Here is a 7804-nt window from a genome sequence, read left to right on the forward strand (position 1 = left end):
AAATCTTGAGTATTGGAGGGTTACGAGGAGGAGAGGTGCAACAGGTTGTGACACACTGGGTCTGTCAACATCTGCAACCCCATGGACTCGTAATGCAGTTCAGCAGTATAGGTTTAGTACAGTTTAGTATAGGGATCCCTACTGTCAGACTTCAAAACAACGTTGAAGTGACCGACCTAAAAGGAACGTCTTGGTTATGTATTGTAACCCTCATTCCCTGATGGAGGGAATGGAGACGTGTCCCTTATGCCACATCTCTGAACTGACACTGAATGGGCTGAGACGCTTCTCGACTTGTCAGGACAAAACGAGTGAGCAAATGCCATGTTGGCCTATTTATACCCAGATGTCCAGGGCATGGCCAGTTATACAAATTTTGCTCACCAATTTTATTGGCCTTTTCTCAATGAGGTCAGATGTGTCTGGCCTCCCAAGTGCTACCCCTAGTGTCGGAATTTGACACAATGTCTCTGTTCCCTCCATCAGGGAACGGGGGTTACCATCCATAACTGAGACACTTTCTTTCTTTCTTTCTTTCTTTTCTTTATTTTTCTTTCTTTCTTTTCTTTATTTTTGCAGAAACTGAAACATAAATGAGTTTAGACTTTGGTGCTCTCTGTAATTTTATTGTTTTGGTTGTTTGGATTTTTAGCCTCAATACTATTTTGTGAAAACATGTTATAAATTGTTGATGATGTTAATTTCTGTTCAAAAGTGCACTGATTAGGCTACATCATATTTTAATATCAGCCTATTACTACTTACTATATCTCAAAAGTGTCTGCTATTGGACAAATATTAATGTTACTGATCTCTTCATCTCCTCCATATATGTATTTTATTAAACAACTGCACTGATAATTACCCCCTCAAAAGAGCATCAAAGATTTTCAAATTTTCTAGAATGGTTTTAAGGCTGTATTATGGGTGGTGTTTTATTTTCCTTTTATTTCTCATTGATGAAGAGTCCATTTCTCATATTGCATCTGGGAAATCACTGACCCTGAGCGGGTTGTGTGTGAAATATGATATTAGACTGTTCTCTGAGGGCCCATATGGGCCTGGACTGACAGCTGAGTGACAGGGGCCTGGAGGGCTCAAAACCATGGCCTGTTAAAGGCTGGAACAGCACTCTTCACTAGCCGTCACAGCCGCGTTCAACCATGCAGGGAAAAAAAAGTCTTGGAAAGGGTTAGAAGAACTGAGTATTTTATGAGAAAGTAACAGAGGCAGAAAGTTTTGTCTTCAAATTGCAAAATTTCCTAGTGGTGACATCCTCTCACACGGATGCTCAGGACATGCAGCACAGTTGTGGGTTCCAAAGGGATAGTTCACCCAAAAATGAAAATTGTGTCATTAATTACTCACCCTCAGATCGTTCCAAACCCGCAAGACCTTCGTTCATCTTCAGAACACACATTCATGAACCCTGGACTACCTTTCCATCACTCAAGCGCTCCTTGCATGGCTGAGTTTAGCAGAGGAACTCACTTCAGAACAAGATATTTTCGATGAAATCTGAGAGCTTTCTGATGTTGTAGTGCAATTGCCGTCCAAAAATCACAATAAGCTTTGTGCTCTGTTGACTTTAAATAAGAAAATATCAGCTTTAAAAGTCTGCCAAATTCATAATGAAATGCAAACAATAAATGTGGTTTTGACCCTCTTTAATATGGCATAAACTTACTTAAATGTCTCATGTAATTGCTCATTATATTGTTTCAAACTGTGGAAAACGTGTAAAACTTGTAAACAATGCTACATCAGAATAACCATTCGGCATCCATGAGCTCATTAGTCAGGTAGAAAAAAACAAAAACTAAAAAGCGTGTTTTGCTAATATACGTGCTATATTGCATATTCATATTTTCACTTAACCTGTTGTCTACATGATTAGAAAGAATGCAAGGAGCTAAAGATCAAATTCAACGCCTCCTATATAATTCCATGCTACTACCGAAGAAAAACCGACTGGATATGTGCCAGACATAATGACAACATTTATAAGATGCATTGAGGAGGAGCCCAACTCAGTGGCTAAATTATATTGGCACAGATTCTGTGTAATAATTCTTTATGGCTGTTTAGTTCCTACTTTAAGTGAACCTTAGTTCCCAGGAAATCTACACGATGGATTAAAATGCTGATGCTGTAAAATGAAGGGAGAGATAAACACAATAGAGTATGACTTAAATGCTAAAGTGTTAAATAAAATAAAATAAAACATGTTTATTCTGTGGCACCTAAAAAAATAATGTGGAGCCAGTGGCGTTTTTTTTTTTTGTGTGTGTGTGTGTGTTTTTGGTCTGGAGCCCTGACTGAAAGGTTGGATTTTTTTTCAAACTTCAAACTGACTCAACTTTTGTCATAATTGCATAAATAATTTTTTATTTATAAAGTTTTTTTCAACACTCAAAACCATATGCTAATTCTCGGCCTTTGACTCAGTTTTCAATTTAATAAAATAATGAATACAAATATATACTGACAAAAAAAGAAAGAAAGAAAAAGAAAATAAACATTCTAGTCATCGTTCTTTTGGTGTGTGTGTGTGTGTTTAATGTCTTAAGTTCCTTTAACTGTGACCTTGCCTAATAGCCAGTCAAAAATATCCCAATGACCATATTCCAAAAATCAAAACTCAAAATAGATATTTTACAGTCAATGTTATGCAAAATGAAAGCCTCTGTCTCGTAGTGATAATAAACACAGCTCAAAGGCTCTGTGCCGGTGGCCCTGCTTCACAAAGTGTAACATCTAGTGCTGTTTTATCATTGGTAAAATATAAAGGATTTCAATACTAGCATTTTGGTCAAATATAATGTATGCAATATGTCAAACCTTTAACACACAGGTAAAAATCAAACCGCAGAAACAGTTTAAAAGTAGCTCAATTCCATGTGAAAACCGACTTGCCAATACTGTCTGTAAAGCTTATTTTACAAAAATATTTTTTAATTCTTTTTTGAGGAGTTTAGATGAAAGAAATAAAATATCCTTAAAATATTCCTAAATTGTTCCAAGCCATTAGATTAATGAAGATCACTAATCGCTCTCCAGTTTTTCTCCAAAATGTAACAGTATGTCATTGAAAATGAAATGAAAACTGTGAAATTTGTAGTAAGTGCTACTAAAGTTTATATTGTTGTGCATCAGAAATAAAGTAATTTTGATATGTATTGTAATTGAAAACTACAGATATATAAAGTGGAACAAAATAAACACTTATGAGTGTATTTGAGCCAAATAGCCCAAAATCTCAAAACTGACCAGTGTGTGAAACAAAATGTTTTTGCCTCTAGTGTCTTGTCATAAGTAAACTCTTGAATAGTTGTCTGCAACCCGCAAAAATAATTGGGGAAGAAAGCCCACACAGTTTTTCTGAGGTACTTGTTTACTGATTTCAAGCTATATTTTTAATGATTAGCCTGAATAACACCACTTTCACATGCAACTTGGTTTATCATATTGCATTTACCTTTAGATGTTTAACCTTTTCGGTTGTAAATGAATAACTGTTGTCACCAACTGATTCCATAAATAAAAACTTCCTCCATTCATAGTTCAAATGTCCTGGGGTCATGAAAATTATTCTGAGGAAATACAAAAAAAATTGCCAGTATTTCTTCTGGATAATTATTACAAAAACACCCTCCTTATACTGTATGAACACACCTCTGGGCAGGGTTTCAGCAAATGTGTAGACTAATAAATAGAACAGATGAGAATATCATTCAGAACACGTCAGATTTCAGTCTAAATCTCTGTTTTTCCCCTTTCCTTGAAGACTATGGCGTTTTATCGTACAGACTGCGTTGAGAAACCTGTTTCTAAGCTTTTTGAGAAACTTGGCCATCTGGTCGGTTCTTATCCGGTTTGGTTTTTTGTCATTCCTCTGATAATGTCCGCTGCTCTGGGAGGAGGACTGTACTTTCTCAAAGACCACGAGAACAATGACGTTGAGAAACAGTTCACACTTATCAATGGACCTTCCAAGAAAGCCAGACAGTTTGTAAAAGAAACTTTTCCAAGTGACGATTCATTGTTTTCAAAACAAAGACTATATGCTGAGGGAAACAATTCAGTGATAATATTTTCTGTTGTGGAAAGAAACATTTTAAAAATAAATTCACCAATTTATCATTTCCAATAAAACGTGGAAAGGGAAAGATGTTTTTCTTGGCTCTACAGTTGGAGGTGTTGAAGAAAGAGGAGGTGTGATCCAGCAGGTACGCGCCATCAGACTTTTCTACTTTTTGCAGGATAACAATGGAACCTCTGAATGGCTTCAACAGTTCCAAAATGTTCTATCCAAAAAAAAAAAAATGCTCAGCAAAGGACTCAAGGTAAGTAGCCTGTGAATGAGTTGTTCACGCATGCAAATATATTATAGACCAAATTATCTGTAAAGTCAGTACATTGTACATACGGTATTTCCATATGTTCTGTAAGTAGCATATATGTAGATAACTTTCTCAATCTGCAGGTGTCTCATTTTACCTCGCTCTCCAGACAAGAGGAGATAGAGAAGCACACAACAGATGGCATTCCTCTCTTTTCAATTACTTACTCACTTGCAATCTCCTTCTCAGTGTTATCTTGCATGCGGTAAGCAACAGATATCACACATATTCAGACACTACAGGGAGTAAACAAAGTAAAAACAAACAATAAAAAAATAATAAAAATATATTTACATATATATATATATATATATATATATATATATAGATGATCAAAACTGATCAAAGACACAGTAAGTGACAGTAAAATATTAACATTTTAATTTATTTTATTATTTTTTTAATGTTGATAAATTTGTCAATCTTACCGTTTTATTGTATTTTTTAAATTAAATGCATTTAATTTATTTAAAAATGTTTAGCATAAAACTTCATTTAAATGTGTGATTTCAAACCTTTGGTTTAGAGTTGGTTTATTAAGAGCAAGCTTTTCTCACAGGCATTGGTGTTGATGACATGTTCATCATGCTTTCCAACTGGCAACAAACCAAAGTGAAGGATCCAGTGGAGAAGAGAATAGCAGAAACCCTCAAAGAAGCCACCATGTCTATAACTATCACTACACTGACTGACGTTCTTGGTTTCTACATCGGGCTCATGAGTGAATTCCGCTCAGTTCAGGCCATCTGCTTGTACACCAGCACATCCATTATTTTCTGTTATATTTATAACATCCTCTTCTTTGGAAGTGTTCTAGCCCTAAACGGCATTAGAGAGCAGAGTAACAGACATTGGCTGACCTGCTGCAAACTCCCAACACAAGACTCCTGAAGGAAAGGCGTTGGTGTATCGCCTCTGCTGTGTAGGTGGCGACTATGACCAAAAAAAACGGTGCTGAGAAACAACAGCCCATAGCACATTTCTTCAGGTTCTATTATGGTCCGTTCCTGACCAAGCCCTGGACCAAAGTCTGTGTGATGCTGCTGTATTTGAGTTATTTTGGCTGGAGGCATCTATGGATGTTTTAATTTAAAGCAGGGCATTAATATGAGGGACCTGGCAGCTGATGATTCGTATGTCGTAAATTATTATGATGATGATCAGAAATTCTTCTCCAGGTATGGTCCAAATGTCATGGTTGTAGTGACTGAAGAGTTACCATACTGGAATGAGAGCAGCAGATCACAACTAAACCACTGCATGGAAAAACTCTACAACTTGACATTTGTCAATCAAATCTGTCAGTCTCCTGGTTAGACTTTTACTTACAATTTGCTCAAACCCAAGGCCTAAATCTAGACAATGAAAACGTCTTCATGGAGAATTTATCATATTGTTTCCTGCGCTATCCAGAGTTTAAGCTTGACGTTAATATCGCAGAGGCAAAATCAATGCTTCAAGATTTTTTGTCCAGACTTTGGATATTTCCAACGGCAATATGGAGATAATGATGTTCAATGAGCTCAGAAACACAGCTCAAAGCTGTAGTGCAGCTAAACTAATAGTGTTCCACCCGTTGTTCATCTACTTGGACCAATATTTGGTCATAGTGACCGGCACCATTCAGAATGTGGGCTTCACTACAGCTGTCATGTTATTCGTTTCCTTGTTATTTATCCCAAACCCAATCTGTTCCCTGTGGGTCACGTTTTCCATCGGCTCAGTCGTCCCACATGTGTAGACAAACTGTGAAAACACAGAGTACTCAAATATATTTTATTCCAAATAATATGATGACTTCAGGTTGGTGCCGTGACCCGGACTGTCCATAGAAACTGAGTGTACATTTATAATGTAAATAAAATAGTCTGTATTCTTTAGTTTCTCTGTGATGTTAGGTTACATGTTCTTATCAGGTTCATTTAGCAGAGGAAGTGAGTATTGTGTATTGACACAAGCTGAAATGTATTATTTTTATTTAAATATTATATATGTGTATTTTTATATAAGCTATAGCAACATCAAGTACAAATCCCATATGTACTGTCATCCTAGGTCCCAGTGGTTTATTATACATTACTTCTTGCACATTTTGCAACACCTTCAAAGTTAAATGTCCAGTAGATTACCATGAATCTGATATTGTCAGGGTTCTGTCACTTTGGTCTAGTTTATTCATGGCTTTGTTTTCATATGAATGTGCGGCTTCGAGTGTGCTCTTTTGTCTGTGTGCCTTGCTTCTTGTTGGAGAGTGGTGTTTGGATCCTGGCACTCATGTCTTGCTCAGTTTTGGTTTCGTGTCAGGGTTCGGACACTCGCACTCCATGTTCTGTCTTGTTGTGTGAATGCGTTGTGTCGAGTTTGCTTGGGTCGTGCGCTCTTCTGTCCACGTGTGTTCTGGTGTTCTGTGTTTCTCGTTGTCTCATGTTCTTGCATGTTTATATCGGCTGTGTGCATTCTTCTTATGTTTTGTCTTGTACTGTGTATCATGCATCTTGGGTTTTTCACTGGCTGTGTGCTTTCATGTTGTCATGTTTTTGTGAACACATGGTTTATGAGTGTTCTCATTAGCTGCGTGTTCATGTCTTGTTTTTTAAGCACATGGCTTGTGATTGTTTTGCTGGCCATGTGCTCGTGTTTTTGTTTTGTGTGAGCACATGGCTTTTATTTTGTTTGTTTCTGTGTGCCATGTGCTCTCATGTCTATTGTCTAACCCCACCCAACTTGTTACCTGATTTGGTTCAGTTGCCCCACCTGTTGTCCCTCATTACCCTCCTTGTTTGCACCCTGTTTATTCTTCTTTTGTTTGCAGCCCTGTGCCAGTTCGTTGTCAAATGTACCCCTGTTGTTTCTTGCCTGATCCTGTCTTGCCTTGCTGTGCTGTGCTCTGTCCTGGCCTGCTTGCCTGTTGTCCCCCTTGGGGTAGTTTTTGTTGGTTTTTGCTTTATTTTTACTATTAATAAAAGCCCATAGTTTCTGCATCACTGTGTCCTCGTCTGATCCCTTCAGCCAACCCTGACAGATATATTATGTTTGTTGTTGTATGTGTCATGACAGTTTGGAAATTAAAGGTCCGGTGACTGGCGCTGAAAGGTTAATGCTCTATCACGCTGAAATAATGCAGCACCTAAACTAAGCTCTACCGTAAACCCAGTGTTGGGAAGGTTACTTTGGAAATGTAATAGGTTACAGATTACAAGTTACCCTATTTGAAATGTCCAAGCAATCTCACCCACACTCTTACCTGCACTCACACACATCATCAACACATCCCTCCTCACAGGCAACTTCCCCACTACGTTCAAGCAGGCTCGGGTAACCCCACTGCTCAAAAAACCTACATTAAACACTTCTCTTATAGAAAACTACAGACCTGTCTCTCTCCTTCCGTTCATAGCGAA

The 7804-nt window shown here is 37.6% G+C and overlaps 1 pseudogene; it reads left to right on the top strand.

Moving 5' to 3' along the window:
• Positions 1 to 4541: 4541 nt before the first annotated feature.
• On the top strand, positions 4542 to 6144 carry LOC131533079 (patched domain-containing protein 3-like; annotated as a pseudogene).
• Positions 6145 to 7804: the final 1660 nt, after the last annotated feature.

Source organism: Onychostoma macrolepis, chromosome 24 (assembly GCF_012432095.1).
Source record: "Onychostoma macrolepis isolate SWU-2019 chromosome 24, ASM1243209v1, whole genome shotgun sequence".
In the NCBI taxonomy this organism is placed as follows: Eukaryota; Metazoa; Chordata; class Actinopteri; order Cypriniformes; family Cyprinidae; genus Onychostoma; species Onychostoma macrolepis.